The following is a 12,943-nucleotide window of genomic DNA, read 5'->3' on the forward strand; positions in this document are numbered from 1 at the left end:
ATTTCTCCTCATGTATAATCCAAATCATAATGTTATAGTTAATAATATCATTGTTCATTTTAGGATGTGTAATTTGTTCATCAATATGGAACTTTTGGCCTTCCTTTGGATGCTTTGGACTTGAGACAGGCCTTTAGGGTGGAGGCCTAGCCTATTTTGGGTTCATGATGTTTTAGGAAAGAGCGTTTTGATCTTTGAGGCACACACCATGGTTTAAATGTATTTTAGTTTCTCCGCTGTGTGGGTTTCCTGGATTCTTTTGTGGAGTTTGGACTTCCTGTTTTGTTTTTCTTTTCTTGTATGTTTAGAGACATCCATTCTACACACACAGACATCACCAGGGATCAGAATAAGGTCAGAGCTTCTTTCAATATCTTTCAAAGTCCTTTGCCAGACCAAATCTCTGGGTTAGCTAGACAGCATTGTGCAGTGCTGACAGGGAGCAGCTTCTGTGATCATAGAGTGCATGGGAGGGCATGCCAGAACCTGCAAAAGGACAATATAGCATGTTCTCACCAGTTCATGAATAAAGAAAAAATGTAAGCCTGGGCAATAAATAAAGGTGTGCTGAAGTGGTATATATATGACATTAAAATCTATCAAGGCTTGACTCCAGTAACATAATGGAGGAAGAAATACCTGTGATTGGTAACTGAAATTGTGTGAAGAGGGCATTTGCTACTGATGGGCCTTCTCCTTCTCCCTGCTTTTCACTACAAATGACAAGACGCATCAAGCGGAGGTGGTGCACAAGGGGCTAATGGAGGCTGGGCTGAGAACCAGTGAATCCATGGAGCCACCAAAGACAGCTCTGAGGGAGACCCCACATTGGCAGTGGGTATCATATGGAGGAGGAAGCTGAAGAGGAAATATAGATAGCATAGATGGGCAGATTGGATAGGTCATGTATCGCTAGTAGCACTCTAGAAATGTTAGGTAGTAGTAGTAGTAGTCATGTGGTGGTCCTTTTAATAAGCCAGGTAAGCCTCTGTGTGTGCACAACATGCGCCAAAAATGAGTTACCACCCGGCTACCATGTGGCTCTTGCAGTAATTTCATTTTTGGTGTGCATTCGGTACATGCATCCGGAATAATTTTGGATGCATGTATTATGCGTGTGCCAAGTGGCATTTGGCACACATAGGTCATTACTGCGTGAGACTAGGTCAACCGCTGGCGGTAAGGTCTCAGACCCAAAATGGATGCGCGGAAATTTTCATTTTGCCGCACGTCCATTTTTGGCATAAATAAAAGAAAAGACATTTTTTGCAGGTGCACTGAAAAATGATTCTGAGTGCACCCAAAACACGCATCTACACTACCGCAGGCCATTTTCCAGTGCACCTTAGTAAAAGGACCCCTAACCTACCAACCTGACAGGAGTCCCCTCAGGCAGGCTTTGTTGCTCCCTGAATTCTTGGCACATTCCTTTGAGGAAGATGGGGATTAGAGAGTAGGATTTCTCTTCCTTCTCTCCCCCCCCCCTCCGATTATAGGAGAAAACTATAAAAAAAATTGTGACTGTGAACAAGGCTAGCTAAGAACATAAGAACACAAGTGTTGCCATTCTGGGACAGAACGAAGGTCCATTAAGTCCAGTATCTTGTTTCCAACAGTGGCCAATCCAGGTCACAAGTACCTGGCAAGATACCAAAAGAGTAAAACAGATTTTATGCTGTTTATCCTAGCAATAAGCAGTGGATTCTCCCAAGTCCATCTTAATAATGACTTAAGGACTTTTCTTTTAGAAATTATCTAAACCTTTTTTAAAGCCTACTAATCTATCTGCTTTTACCACATTCACTGGCAATGAATTCCAGAATTTAATTACACGTTATATGAAAAAATATGTTCTCCTGTTGCTTTCGATTTACTACTTGCTGGCTTCATTTTGTGCCCACTAGTCCTAGAAGTTTGGGAATGAGTAAACGAGATTTGTGTCTACCCGTTGCACTCCACTCAATATTTTATAGATTTCTATCATATCTTCCCTCAGCCATCTCTTCTCCAAGCTGAAGAGCCATAGCCTCTTTAGCCTTTCCTCATAGAGAAGTCATCCTATCCCTTTATCATTTTTGTCACCTTCCTCTGTACCTTTTCTAATTCTGCTATATCTTTTTTGAGATGCAGTGACCAGAATTTTGCACAGTATTTGAGGTGTAGTCTAACTGCAGAGAGATACAAAGGCATTGAGGGGCATAACCGAATAAGGGTGCCCATGTTTTTCTGAGGACGTCCTCGCAGGACGTCCCGGCGAAGGGTAAGGGAAACCCGTATTAACAAAACAAGATGGGCGGCCATCTTTCATTTCGATAATACGGTCGGGGTTGCCCAAATCTTAACATTTAGGTCGACCTTAGAGATGGTCGTCCTTAGAGATGGTTTTCAGCAATAATGGAAACCAAGGATGCCTATCTCAGAAACGACCAAATCCAAGCCCTTTGTTTGTAAGAGGAGCCAGTATTTGTAGTGCACTGGTCCCCCTGACATGCCAGGACACCAACCGGGCACCCTAGGGGGCACTGCAGTGGACTTCAGAAAATGCTCCCAGGTGTATAGCTCCCTTACCTTGGGTGCTGAACCCCCAAAACCCACTACCCACAACTGTACAACACTATCATAGCCCTAAGGAGTGAAAGGGGGCACCTACATGTGGGTACAATGGGTTGGTGGTGGGTTTTGAAGGGCTCACATTTACCACCAACAGGTGGGGGGGGGGTTGGGCCTGGGTCTGCCTGCCTGAAGTGCACTGCACCCAGTAAAACTGCTCCAGGGACCTGTATACTGCTGTCAGGGAGCTGAGTATGACATTTGAGGCTGGCATAGAGGCTGGCAAAAATTTTGTAAAAGTTTTTTTTAGGGTGGGAGGGGGTTAGTGACCACTGGGGGAGTAAGGGGAGGTCATCCCCGATTCCCTCCAGTAGTCATCTTGTCAGTTCATGCACCTTTTTGAGGCTTGGTCGCAAGAAAAAATGGACCAAGTAAAGTCGGCCAAGTGCTCATCAGGGACACCCTTCTTTTTTTCCATTATCGGCCGAGGATGCCCATATGTTAAGCACACCCCAGTCCCGCCTTCACTATGCTTCCAACAAGCCCCCATGAACTTTGGTCGTCCCCATGACGGAAAGCAGTTGAGGGTGCCCAAAATCAGCTTTAGATTATGCTGATTTGGGCGACCCTGTGAGAAGGACGCCCATCTCCCGATTTGTGTTGAAAGATGGGCTTTCTTTTCTTTCGAAAATAAGCCTGATAATCTCCTGTTTGAAAGTTAAATGCTAATGTATTGGATTTCCTGTGTGTACTTACTCCAGAGCCGATATCAAATCTGATCATATTATGATCACTGTTATCATGTGGCCCCAGCACCATTACCTCCTGCACCAGATCATGCACTCCACTAAGGACTAGGTCTAGAATTTTTCCTTCTCTCGTCAGCTCCTGTACCAGATTCTCCACAAAGCAGTCCTTGATTTCTTCAAGGAATTTTGCCTCCCTAGAATGCCCTGATGTTACATTTACCAAGTCAATATCAAGGTAATTGAAATCACCCATTATTATTGTTGTGTTCCCCAGTTTGTTAGCCTCCCTAATTTCTGATAACATTTCTACATCTGTCTATTCATCCTGGCCAGATGGACGGTAGTACACTCCTATCACTATTCTTTTCCCCTTTACACATAGAATTTCAATCCATAGGGATTTGAAGATGTGTTTTGTGTCTTGCAGAATTTTTAAACTATTTGATTCAAGGCCCTCCTTAACATAAAATGCTATCCCTCCACAAATTTGATCTACCCTACCACTACGATATAATTTGAACCCTGGTATGACAGTGTCCCACTGGTTATCCTCCTCCCACCTGGCTACAACCAATCTAAAGCAAACGTTGACAGCATGGGGCCTTTATATTTTAAAGCAGCTACATGTGAAGTAGAATGTATATATGCAGTGAAAGCTGAAGGCCTAAACAGCTCAAAGAGAAATACAGAACTGGGATCTTATCTGATAATTTATTCAATAAATATCTAGGTTCTTCAATACATATCCAGGCTCCCTTTAAATGCCCAGTACTGCTGCATGCATACTTCTTTTCAGTGTGGTTGCTTTATACTTTCCCAAACATAAGGAATAATTGGTTTCAGCAGGGCAGAAAAGGAACATTATAGTAAATGTGCAATATATAGAAATGCGTGGAAAGAAAATGATTTTAGTGACTGAATGAAACTGAGTCTTGTGACTACAGCTCCCATGTTGTGATATGAAAAATCAATTGTCTTGTAATGGCCTGATGCAGGTTAAGTAGTAAATTCAAAATAATACAGTATTTACAGGCAATAGTTAGGATGGTCTGCTGGCCTCCTGTGTTACAAGGAGTGCAATTAGCCTGTTCCTCTTGGTATGGAGGTGGGGTGTGATCATTAAACTCTACTTTAGAGTAGGATTAATATTGGCTGACGTTACTTTTATCAGGATGCAATCAATATTTAATTCTAATTCAGGCTTTGTTTGTGCTATGTTTAAGTAATATTATGTTAACATTTGATATACATTTTTTTTTTACTGTGCTCTGCTGTGATGACCTAAACAAATAAATGGCAAAACAAAATAAATACTTGATGTTCCCCATTAGTACAGAATGTACAGAAATCACAACCAGACTTACTCATTCATACCATATATATCTATATAGATATGGGAGCACATGCATACATAAATGTACAATGCAGCTTCTATTTAATACACACAAACACACACTCACACATACATCAATTGTTACGTGTAAATGTATCTCTGTCACGTTTGTGAGTCCTTGTGCCCGGGCGGAGCACAGAGACGAAGACTCGAACCTGCGCTCTGCTGGGCAGCCGAGCAACCCCGAGACTTCACCTGTTTTGCCGCCATTCCCCGAGGGTTGAGCCCCCAGGTGTGGGCGGCCGACAGGACTTCTGGACGCAGGCAGGGTCGGAAGGCTGCAGGCAGAGGGTATTTTGAGTTCAGGCCCTAGGCCGAGCCAGGCAGCACGCAGAGAGTATCCGGGTTCAGGCAGTAGTCAGAGACAGGCAGCAAGCAGAGAGTATCTGGATTCAGGCAGTAGTCAGCAAAGAGGATAGTAGACAAACACAGCAAGCCTACTGAAGTAGAAGCCGAAGCGTGGAGCCCAGGAGGTGAGCAGCTGATAAAGGGCTGCCGTCTGACGTCAGCCAAGAGCAGCAGGGTGAAGGGCACTGTCACAGGACAGAGAGCAGAAGGAGGGAAGACCGGGAGGCCAAATGGGAGCGGAGCAAAGGAGGACTAAGGGAAGGGAGACACAGGCCAGGGAAAGGAAAAGAGGAGGAGCCAGGGAAGTGGACTGCCGAGGTGTCCAATCCTGTGCAGGATAGGAGGCGGAGCAGAGAATCCCAACGACCCGGGGCCAAGCCCGACTCCCGGTCGCGGAGAGAAAGTGAGAGAGAGTCGGGGCATAGGAGCGCCGGCCCCACCAAGATGGCTGGTGCGGTAGAGAAAGAGAGAGAGGGTCGGGGCATCGGAGTGCCGGCCTCGCCTAGATGGCTGGCGTTCCACTTCAGAAGAACCAGAAAGCGCTGAACCCCCCCCCCCCCCAAGATGGCCGGTCAGGAGTGCTCCATCACAGAGGAGGTGAGGACCGTGGAAGTGAGGAGCATGAGGAGCATGACAGTCTCACACATACATAAAAACATAAGACCAGCCATATTGGGTCAGACCAATGGTTCATCTAGCCCAGTATCCTGCTTCCAACAGTGGTCAATCCAGGTCACAAGTAACTGGCAGAAACATTTAGTAGCAACATTCCATGCTACCAGTCCCCGGAAAGCAGTGGCTTCCCCCATGTCCATCTCAGTAACAGGCTATGGACTTTTTCTCCTTATTCTCAAACATCTCTCATTCAGAATAATATGGCTGATATTCAGAGTGATTTAAGTGGGAAGGAGAGACTCCGGCCTGCTTAAATCATGGTGAGACACCCAACCACTGATATTCGGTGGCACTAAACCAAGCAATGCAGCTGAATATTGTCTCTGACCACCCATCTTGAAGGTGGACAGGTCAGGGGTGGCACTGATGAGGAGTCAAGGGTTATGTGGGTGCCAGCAATATTCAGAATCAAGATTCACATACCTAAGTGGGTGAATTTTGGACAGCTCAAATGCTGTTCTATATTCACCAAATTAAATATGCATAACCTTTTTTAAAAATTCCCCAAGCAATCTGAAGCAGCCCACCTCCTTCCCCACTGTGCCATCATTCTTAATCCCCTGAAACCACTCTGCTACACACACATATTTGCAGAAGGCAGGCATAAAGGACAGAAATGAGTGGGCTTCACTCTTGCCCCCATTGCCCTCCACTGGACCAGCAGGGCTTCAGGTAGGGGGTTGGGGGGGTTGTTAGGGGGAGTTAAAGATCTTGATGGATTGGGGGATAGGGAGGGAAGAAGGCAGGCTGCTTCAGGGGCTTGGGGGGGCTCAAGGGGGGGGGGCAAATTAAAAAAAAAGTTATGCAAGTTCTGGCTGAATATTAGCCAGGACCCACATAAGCTCTGGTGTCTAGTGCAGCACCACATAACCCTGGATATTCAGGGGCCCTTTTACAAATGTGCGGTAGGCTCTATGTGCATGCAGCTTGTGCCAAAATGAGACTACCACCAGTCTAGAACCCCCCCCCCCCCCCCCCCCCCCCGGTAGCAATTTCAGATTTGGTGCTCCGGTGGCAATTTCAGATTTGGTGCTCCCATAACGCTGTGACAAATTATTTTTTTAATTTCTTACCATATATGGTGTTTCCATCATTAATCGGCAGTTGGTGCGCTCTAACCAGTCACCGCGCGTGTAGCATGTGAGCCCTTACCACTAGACTACTAGGTGGCATTAAGGGTTCAGGCCACAAATAGGAACGTGCTGGTTTCAATTTTACCACAGGCCCTTTTCCTGGCCAATTGAAAAAAGCCCTTTTTCCCAGACACGGTAAAAACATGCACCCACACTGCTGCCGGCCACTTTTTGCCACAGCTTAGTAAAAGGACCCCTTAGTGCTGAGGACTACACATGGTCCAGCACTGAATATACGGTGCTAATTTAGTCATCTACAGTCAGCATTTAAAAAATTACTGACTGCTGCCAGCTGAATATTTATCCCCATATGTATGGTATCAATTTATGAGCAGACTTGTCATGATCTTCCTCACTTTCTTCTTTCATTGCTTCTTATTTTTATTATTTATTTGAACATTTGTTATATTGTGATTCACGGTACATCATGGTGGTTTACATAGTATTGGTACACAGCAGATCATAACAAAACATACAACAATGCGAAGAAGCAAATGAAAAAATACAAAAGGGAGGGAGATTTAAATAACACACGTATCATAAACCAAAATACAAAGCTAAAATCTCAACATAGAGGAAACAATAGAAAACACAACACATAAATGTAGCCATACTGGGTCAGACCAATGATCCATCTAGCCTAGTATCCTGTGTTCAACAGTGGCTAATCCAGGTCACCAGTACTTGACAGAAACCCATTAGGTGACAAGATACAAATACAATGATACTGAAAGCAAAATAAAATATGCCATGGTAGGAACATTACTGGACAATTAAACAAAACAAGTACTTCCATACAAACAGTAAAATCCAACCAAGAAACAGCCATTACTAAGTATCTATCCAAGGTATAACTATTCATAATGTATTGTATTGTATTAAGTATATGAACATAAATATATACAAACCCCCTGTAAATGGGGGGGGGGGGGGGAGAGACAAAAATAACCTGCCCCATCCATTGAATGCTTCCCTACCTCAACAGGCTTGATTTTGCAGATGATACAAAACTATTCAAGGTTGTTAAAACACATGCAAACTGTGAAATATTGCAGAAAAACCTTAGGAAATTGGAAGACTGGGCACCCAAATGGCAGATGAAATTTAATGTGAACAAATGCAAGGTGATGCACATTGGAAAGAATAATCCGAATCATAGTTACCTGATGCTAGGGTCCATCTTGGGGGTCAGCACTCAAGAAAAAGATCTAGGTGTCATTGTAGATAATACGTTAAAATCTTCTGCTCAGTGTTCAGTGGCGACCAAAAAAGCAAACAAGATGCTAGGAATTATTAGGACTGGGATGGTGAATATGACCAAAAAATACTATAATGCCTTTGTATCGCTCCATGGTGTATCCGCACCTTGAGTATTGCGTTCAGTTCTGGTCACCATGTCTCAAAAAAGATATCTCAGAATTAGAAAAGGTTCAAAAAAGAGCAACCAAAATGATAAAGGGGATAATACTTCTTTTGTATGAGGAAAAGCTAAAGAGGTTAGGGCTCTGCAGCTTGGAAAAGAGAAGGATGAGGGGAGATATGATTGAGGTCTACAAAATCCTGAGTGGTCTAGAATGGGTAGAAGTAAATCAATTTTTTACTCATTCTAAAAGTACAAAGACTAGGGGACACTCAAGGAAGTTATATGGAAATACATTTAAAAGAAATGGGGGGGGGGGGTATTTTTTTCACTCAACGAATAGTTAAACTCTAGCACTGTTTGCCGGAGGATGTAGTAACAGTGATTAGTGTATCTGAGTTTTTAAAAGATTTGGACAAATTCCTAGAGGAAAAGTCCATAGTCTGCTATTGAGACAGACAAGGGAAGCTACTGGAATGTTGCTGCTAATTGGGTTTCTGCTAGGTACTTGTGACCTAGCTTGGCCACTGTTTGGAAAACAGGATATTGGGCTAGATGGACCATTGGTTTGACACAGTATGGCTATTCTTTTGTTCTTATGTAGCATAGACAGCATGGGCAGGAGTGCCTGGAGATCACTCCTGCCCTGATTACACCCTAGACGTACAGGAATTGGGAGAGAGACAAATTGTAATTTGTGTTATATTCTGTTCATTATTATGTGTTATTCACTTTATTGTTTGTAAGCCACATTGAACTTGAGTCTATTTCAGGCTAATGTGGGGTATAAATGTCATGAATGAATGAATAAATAAATAATTCTCAGTACAAATTATTGCAAACAGCAGTCAAGTATACCACATAAAGTAGGCAATAACAGCCCAGTCAAACAAATAGTTTTTCAGTGTACCATACACAGAGCTACTATGTTGGATTGAATCCTTTTGTTGTGATGGTTGTGAGCAGAGTAAATATATGTCGTTATCAATAGAATGATGTGAGCCATAGATCAAAGAGTTTCACTAAACACAGCACCCATATGTGACAAAATGTATCTTATACACCTGTAAAAAATTTATGTAAGTAAAATTATGCCATTTCTAAAACACTCAAAACACAAAAAAATGGCTTGAACGTGTCTGTAATCAGTGTTGTAAACATACACAAATTTAATCAGACACCAAATGTTTATTGTGATGTATAACTAAAAGGCTGACTGGAGGTCCCAGTTCGTTGATACGATTGAATGAGTTCTGGCCCTTTCAGATGGCTGTATAATTCAGAACCATTAAGATAAGTTAATTTGGTGCATTATATGTCAATCTTACGATAATGTTTATTTTGTAACCAACAGTGCCTGCATTTATATATATTTTTTATTTATCTAAGTATTTGCATTGGAGCTACGATAAATAATTTGGAAAAGGTTTTCTGAATACTTAGTTTGCTGAAGATTAGCAACGCCAGGCACTGATTGGTGGGCTGGAGGTGATCAATGATTATAATCTTCTTTTGGTTTGAATAACCTTTTGGAAGCATAAGATTCAGAAGATTTAGAAGCTTCCATATAGATATGAGACGCCTCTATCAGCCTTTTAGTTATACATCACAATAAACATTTGGTGTCTGATTAAATTTCTAAAACACAGCATTTCAAAGAATTAAAAAGCGCTATATGATTATATGTAATGACACTATTAGTAACTCATTATCAGAAGGGAGGCTTTGAAAGATATGGGTCCTGTGTGTTCTAGCTAATGGAGGTAATTATGACTTGCATTTGGGAGAGAGCAATAATAGTTATATCTTGAAGACACAGCACCTTCATGATTTAAAGAGTAATTGGGATAGCCAGGAAGAATTGGAAAGGCAGAAAGGTAGGAGATGTAGAACTTTGGAGGTAATTTTGTAAATTAGAAAAATGGAATATGGATCCAAATGAGGAAAAAGACATAAGCACTGGGAATTGAGATACAAAACACTGATCAAACAGGCAAATAAGGAATTTGAAAAGATGATTATCATAAAGCAAAAACGTCTAGTAAAATCTTTTTTTTTAGATACTTTTGAAAGTAGAAGCTTGTGAGTGCATTTTAGTAAATGGGCTTCTAATGAGGTATTTCCTTTGGTTTTTACTGACAAGGATTTCTAAAGAGGTATTTCCTTTTTGTTTTACTGAGAAGGATTTAAGGGGTCCTTTTACTGTGCCGCAGTAAAAAATGTCTTGCGATAGTGTAGGCACGGGTTTTGGGTGCTCACTGAAATATTTTTCAGTGCACGTACCATAAATGCCTTTTTAAAATTTCCCCCGGAAATGGACATGCGGCAGAATCAAAATTTCCGCTCATCCATTTTAGGTGTCTACCTCCAGCCATAGACCTAGCGGTAAGAAATCTGCATGTTAATGACCTATGTGCATCAGATGCCACTTGGCACATATCCACTACACGAGGCAGAAAATAAAAAAAATATTTTTCAGAAACGCGTAGCGGAAGTGCCCCAAAACTGAAATTACTGCAAGAGGCACGCGCCAGTCAGGCGGTAAGTTCATTTTGGCGCACGTTGGGCGTGCGTAGAGCCATATGCGGTTTAGTAAAAGGGGCCCTAAGGGAGATACCCAAGCCAAAAGTAGCATTCAGTGGTGATGATTTGGAAGAAACCAACAAGTTTCAGTAAACTCGGAAAGTGCAAGTGGAAGAGTAGCCTAATGGTTAGTGTAGTGGGTTGAGAACCTGAGGAAGTAGGTTCAAATCCCACTGTAGCCTAGTGGTTAGTGCAGTGTGTTGAGATCCTGGGGGACTGAGTTTAATTCCCATTGCAGCTCCTACTGACCCTGGACAAGTTACTTAACATTCAATTGCCCTAGGTACAAATAACCTTAGATTGTAAGCCTATTAGGGACAGAAAACAAAAATAGTATATATTAAATCACATTGTATCTACAGAAAGGTAATTTAGCAAGCGTGATATAAACAACAGGGAAAATTAAAGAGAAGCAAATCACCTGGACCTATACTTATAATGTATAACCTATCCGTAAAATCCTCTATGGTATATAGAGGGTGGTCAATATAACACCAATTTTTAAAAGGGCTCTAGGGTTGATTCAGGAAAGCAGTGAGCCTGATGTCAGAGCTTTGTAAAATGGTAGAAAATAAGAATAGGACGTCTGATTTTAAGTGTTCATCAATAAACACTGATAAAACCTACGTGAAACAAACAAGAAGCTCTTTTACAAAGTTGTGCTATAAAGTGGCCTGCACTATTCCCAGCATGGATCTAAGGACACATAGAGGGGCATAATCGAACGGCGCCGGCCAAATCGATGGGCAGCCATCTTCGGGGCCGGCTCCGTGAAGGGGCGGAGCCAAGCATATTTTCAAAATACGCTTGGCGCCGGCCAAATCGCTCGTTGGGGTTAGATGAGATGGCCGACTCCGATTTTCAGCCATAATGGAAACCGGAGCCGGCCATCTCAAATCCGGCGAAATGTAAGGCATTTGGGTGTGGGAGGAGCCAGCATTTCTAGTGCACTGGTCCCCCTGACATGCCAGGACACCAACCGGGCACCCTAGGGGGCACTTTAAAAAATGAATTAAAAAAAAACAAAATTAGCTTCCAGGTGCAAAGTACCCTTACCTTGGGTGCTGAACCCCCCAAATCCCCCCCAAAACCCACTGCCCACAACTCTACACTATTACCATAGCCCTAAGGGGTGAAGGGGGGCACCTACATGTGGGTACAGTGGGTTTTGGGGGGGCTCCCATTTACCAGCACAAGTGTAACAGGTAGGGGGGTGGGCCTGAGTCCACCTGCCTCAAGTGCACTGCACCCACTACAAACTGCTCCAGGGACCTGCATATTGCTGTCAGGGAGCTGGGTATGATATTTGAGGCTGGCATACAGGCTGGCAAAAAATGTCAGATTTTTGTGTGTGTGTGTGTGTGTGGGAGGGGGGTGGTGAGCACTGGGAGAGTAAGGGGAGGTAATCCCCGCTTCCCTCCGGTGGTCAACTGGTTAGTTGGGGCACTTTTTGGGGACTTGGACCTAAAAAAAAAAGGGAAGGGTCCAAATAAAACGGACCAAATTCTCCTGATGGCCGGCTTTCTTTTTTCCATTATCGGGCGAAGCCGGCCATCTCAACGCACGCCCCTGTCGCTCCCACGTCCCGCCTTCGCTAACATGCCAACACGCCCCCTTTCAACTTTCCGGCCCCACAACGGAACGCAGTTGAAGCCGCCCGAAATCGGCTTTAGATCATGCCGATTTGGCCGGATTACTAAGCCATGCAGATTACTGCAATGGAATCTACGCTGGATGTAAAGAACAACTCGCAAAGAAACTCCAGACCGCCCAGAACACAGCAGCTAGGCTGATATTCGGTAAAACACGATTCAAAAGCCCTAAACCCCTCCTAGAAAAACTGCATTGGCTGCCAATTAAAGAACGCATTACCTTCAAACGTTGCACCCTGATCCACAACATTATCTATGGCGCAGTCCCAGGATTCATGATAGACCTTGTAGGTCTACCAAACAGAAACACAACTGGATCATCTGGAACATACCTAAACCTCCATTGCCCAAACTGCAAAGGACTCAAATACAAAGCAACCTATGCATCCAGCTTCTCCTATATAAGCACACAACTATGGAATGCACTGCCAAAAGCAGTGAAAACAATCTATGACCACCTAGACTTCAGGAAATTGTTAAAAAGTTACCTGTTCAAAAGG

This window comes from Microcaecilia unicolor, chromosome 2, assembly GCF_901765095.1.
Source record: "Microcaecilia unicolor chromosome 2, aMicUni1.1, whole genome shotgun sequence".
Taxonomy (NCBI): domain Eukaryota; kingdom Metazoa; phylum Chordata; class Amphibia; order Gymnophiona; family Siphonopidae; genus Microcaecilia; species Microcaecilia unicolor.